The sequence below is a fragment of the Arvicanthis niloticus genome, chromosome 11 (genome assembly GCF_011762505.2).
Source record: "Arvicanthis niloticus isolate mArvNil1 chromosome 11, mArvNil1.pat.X, whole genome shotgun sequence".
NCBI classification, from domain to species: Eukaryota; Metazoa; Chordata; class Mammalia; order Rodentia; family Muridae; genus Arvicanthis; species Arvicanthis niloticus.
The window spans coordinates 1,273,316-1,278,461 of NC_047668.1; positions in this window are offsets into that span (position 1 = coordinate 1,273,316).

The following is a 5,146-nucleotide window of genomic DNA, read 5'->3' on the forward strand; positions in this document are numbered from 1 at the left end:
GGGAGTGGGCTCTGAGGTTTCAAAAAGCCCACACTAGGCCCAGTGTTACTGTCTGCCTTCTGCTTGCAGACCAGCATGTAAAGCTCTCAGCTACTGTTCCAATGTCATGCCTGTCTGCTGCTTGAATGATGATCATGGACTAACCCTCTAAAACTGTAAGCAAGTCCCCAGTTAGATGGCTTCTTATATAAGAGTTCCCTTGGTCTCTTCACAGTAACTAAGACACAGACAGCACTACTCCTAGCCCACTGGCTTCTTTTGCTACAGCCACCCATTTTTGTCTGGTGCCTCCTGCTGTTGTTATTCACGGACCAGGCATTAACAGAGATAAGCAAGGTCCCTTCCTGGCTTGGCTGTTGGCTCAGTTATGCTGGCTTCAGAGGACACTGGTCTCAGCAGAGCCTCATAGCATTCGTGGCAGGATTACAGACACCACACCTCATTGTTGTGAATATGCATTCGCAGAGTTTGGTTCTGTGTCACCCCAGAAAGAGGTCTAGAAGGTCTTAAGTCCAGCCTGTGCTTTGGTAATCTATCTTTCCTAATACCAAGGCACAGGTGGTGGGGTTTACCTGTTGCAATGCTTTAAAAACAGCTAGCAATTTTGTTTTAGAAACGTATGCCAGCTTTCCTCCTTCCCTTGTTCAGGACCAAAGCCTCATGGGAACTGTTTGTTCGTTGCTCGGATTGCTTTTGATATAACTTCCAGATATCACCCTCTGAGCTTCTAGCAACTTCTAACATGGAGGGTCACCGAGGTCTTGGGGCACATACCTACTTAGCTTGCTTTACAAAGATGTTAGCCTGACCTGAACTTCTCCAGCCTTTCTATCCCAGCTCCATAAGTGCCCCTTCCCCTTTTTATATCAAGTTATTAAAAGAATGGGTAACCTTGGTGAAGTGGAAAATGAAAATATATCAATGGCTTAGGAGCTCTGTAAATTCCTTCACCTGCTTTGAAGTCACAGGTATTGGCTTATCATGATTTTTCTTAATAACTTTGGTATCATATGTATCTTACTAGGCCATAATACTTCCAAGAATTTTATAATTGTGCCCCTGACCCCCACACCTAATAGGGACTGATCTCCCATCTCCTTTTTTATTCTTTTTTGTTTTGTTTTTGTTGTTGTTACTTTTTCATTTTTTGAGACACAGTCTCTCTATATGTAGCTCTGGCTGCCTGAAACTCATATAGACCAAGCTGACCTCAAACTCACAGAGATCCACCACCTGCTTCTACCTCCTGAGTATTGGGATTAAAGGTATGCATGGCCTCCATAATTTTTTTAGATTTATTTTATGTGTATGGATGTTTTGTATGTATGTATGTATGTGTGTATGTATGTATGTATGTATATGTATGTATGTATGTATGTATGTATGTGCACCATGTGTGTACAGTGCCCATGGAGACCAGAACTAGAATTGTAGGTGATTGTGAGTTACCACGTGGGTTTGGGGAACTCTCATGTGGGTTTGAGTCTGTTGAGCCATTTCTTTAGCTCCAAAAAGCTGCTAGTTTTTGTTTGGTTGGTTTGTTTTTGAGACAGAGTTGATTGGTATTGAACCCACAGAGATCCATCTGCCCCTCCCTTCAAAGTGCTGGGATTAAAGGTGTACACAACCATCCCCATCCTCATCCTCACTGTTAGGTACCCACAGGAACCTTAAGCAAAGGTCATAAAAGGAAACTAATGATTTATTGTGGGTACAAGGACAGAAGACAAAATATTGACTAGGTTTACCTATACAAAACTTTAATGATAACTTACTCACAAGAATGCTCCATAATTCTATAAAGCTAGTGACCGAAAATGTCTAGTCTTAATGGGAACATATGTAAACATCTCTGTTGTAAACTTCTTATTCAATTTATGATTTGAATTTATGTATAAACTTGTAATGAACTTTTTATCATGTAATTATGTATTCTGAAAGATGTATTAAGTGCTGAGAACAAAGAGAGTAGAGAGAGAATTCTTTTTGGAGACCTTAGAAATAAAGATTATCAGTGTCCCTTTTTCTTCCTGTGACTTTCACTAAGCTCCCAGTCTGAGCTGTGAAGTTCCTGTGGGGATAAGAACAAAGGCTACTTTGTTTAACCTCCTGCTGTTTTATGATGAGATGCTTAATACCCAAGACTTGCAATTTCTGGCCTCAGAGTAACTCAGGTGGGCCAGCAATTGTTGCAAAAGTAACTTAGAGTCGGTATTATTATAATAAAAGCAACCCTGCTATCTTGCAAGACCAAGTCTTGTCCCCACCCCCATGCCAGCACTCTTTCCTCAGCTACCTTCAAGAGAGAACAAGAATGCCATAGCTGACCTCTGGCAAATATGCATACGGGTGTGTGTAGACTCCAGTATGTCCAGCTAGTTCTGGGACCCCATCTGTCTCTGCCTCACCCAGGTGCTAAAACTACAGGTATAAGGTATACCACCATGCCCAACTTTTATGTGGGTTCGAGAAATCTGAACTCAGGTCCTCACATTTGAGTGGAGGTTACCTTATCAACTGCACCATCACCCAGCCTCTCAGATGCTTTTATACAGCTGTAAAACTCTACATTTTGCACCACTTTATCTATATAATGAAGTGTGTGTGTGTGTGGAAATATGCAAGATAACAAAGCAAAGTTCTGGGTCACCACCCCATGTCATCTCTGTACTTTGGTAAATTGTCTTTACTATTCTTAAGGTGGTAACTTTGGTGGAGGTGAACTGTTCTTCATACTGGTGAATGTGAATTGGTCTTGGGATACACATGCTAAAGGATTACTGAAAAAGGTTATTAGCAAGGTCAAGTGGAATGTAGAGAGATACCATTGCTTATCAACTGCTATGTCCAGCAATGTGGGGTACAGTAGTCACTTCTTTACTCTGTACTGTTTGATATTCATAGACCAGATCAAGATAGACAACTTTCCAGTCTCACCCAAGCACATATGACTGCCTTTACAGTTTGCACTCTCAGTACAACTCTCTAAAGCTGGCATGCAGGGTGTGTCCCAGTAATGTGTTCACCCCATCTTGCATTGGGAAGTTGCATATAGTATACTCCTGAGAGAGGTGGCCATAATTGCCACCCATGACAAGTTTAATCCTTTTAAGTGTGTATGTATGTGTGTGTGTGTGTGTGTGTGTGTGTGTGTGTGTGCATGTGTGTGCACACACCACTACAGCATACATGTGGAGGTCAGAGGACATACTGGAGTCTGTCCTTTCCTTCCACCTTGATTCAGACAGGGTCTCTTAGTAGTTCATTGTGGTTGTCCCATGAGCTTCCAAAAATCCTACTCTTTCCATCTTCTATTTGGAAATAGAAGTAGGAATGCTGGGATTACAGGTTCTCAGTGCCACATCTGGAATTATGTAGGTTCTGGGGATTAGAACTCAGGTCCTCAGGCTTGCATAGCAAGCACTTTTACCCACTGAGTCATGGCAACACTCAGCAGAAACAGGAAACTGAGAGCTCCTGCCTTCAAATGTAAGCACAAAGTAGAGAAAAAGAGCTGGAAGTGGTGTGAAGCTATACAATCTCAAACCCTACTGTTTTAGTTAGGGTTTTACTGCTGAGAACAGCTACCATGACCAAGGCAACTCTTATAAAGACAATATTTAATTGGGGCTGGCTTACAGGTTCAGAGGGTCAGTCCATTATCATCAAGGCAGGAGCATAGCAGTGTGCAGGCAGGCACGGTGCAGGAGGAGCTGAGGGTTCCACATCTTGTTCCAAAAGCAAATAGAAGACTGGCTTCCAAGCAGCTAGGAGAAAGGTCTTATTGATCAGCCACACAGTGACACACTTCCTCCAACAAGGCCACACCTCCTAATAGTGCCCCTCCCTGGGCTAAGCATATTCAAATCACCACATCTACTCCAGTACAACAGCACCACCTGGGAACCAAGTGTTTAAACACCAGAGCCTATGGGGGACATATCTCATCCAAAGCACCACAATTAGGATCTTTCTTTTTTATCTAGTTTAACTTTTCAAAAGTTTTGAAATAAAAAAAATCAAGCAAATATACATATGCTTTCATTTTACTGTTTTGCTTTTCAAGAAGATTAAGATCTATACTCCCCAGAGATAATTGCACATACCTATGTAGAAATCATTCATGTTTTTTGCTTATTTGCCTCTCCCCTCCCACTAAGCCTCGGTATCTTAGGCTTGCTTTGAACTTGCTATGACATCGAAGATGGCCTTTACCTCCTGATCCTTGCACCGCCCACTTCTGAGTGCTAGGATTACAGACCTGTGACCTTATCTCCAGAGCTTCCTTGTATTCTATAAAGTTGCATGCTTACTTGTCATCTCACCAGAACAAGTTATTTATGTGTGTGTATGTATGTATGTATGTATGTATGTATGTATGTGTGTGTGTGTATAGGGGCTCACTGTGATCCATTGAGTAGCCTCGAACTCACTCTGTAGAACAAGTTGCCCTGGTGCTCACAGAGATCCAGCTGCCTCTGCCTTCTTAGTTCTTGGATTAAAGGCATGTGCCATCACACTCAGCAAAAGTGAACATTTTAAAATGTTCCCTAATGAGTCTACCTGTAGGGTTCAGAATAAGAATTCAAGGGCAGCTCCACCTCACTGATAATTCACCTCAAGCCAATCATTTATAATCTTTGGTTTGTTACTCCACCAGTGAAAAAAGAAGGTCTGTCATGAAAAAAATGGGACACTGTGAATTGATAGCAGTGGATTGTGGAGAGGCCCTCAACTAAAATTGTGGTTGGATGGCAGTGATGGGCAGTGCCTGCTGGGGAAAATGGTGAAGACACAATATTTCCGGTAAACAAGGCTGCTCTACAACTCCCATAGTCCCGGAAGGGAAGATTCTGGGTGCAGGAAGCTTGGGTAGAGTCAGAGAAGTAGAAGAGGGTAGCTGAGTGTGGGAGAGCTGAGGATTCAAAAATGCATTTGGGATAAAGGAAGCTTGTTCCTACTCAGACCACTCTTGCTTCACTCCCTAGGCAGGGCGGGCGCGCGGGTGGCTTCATGTTTCACAGTTAGGATCTGAGATTCCCCACCACCCTGCAGTTTGTAGGCACAAAAACCAATTTCACTAGTCCCAGAATATTACGGTGGGGCGTGCCGAGGGCGTGCCGAGGGGCGGGGCCATTCCGGGGAG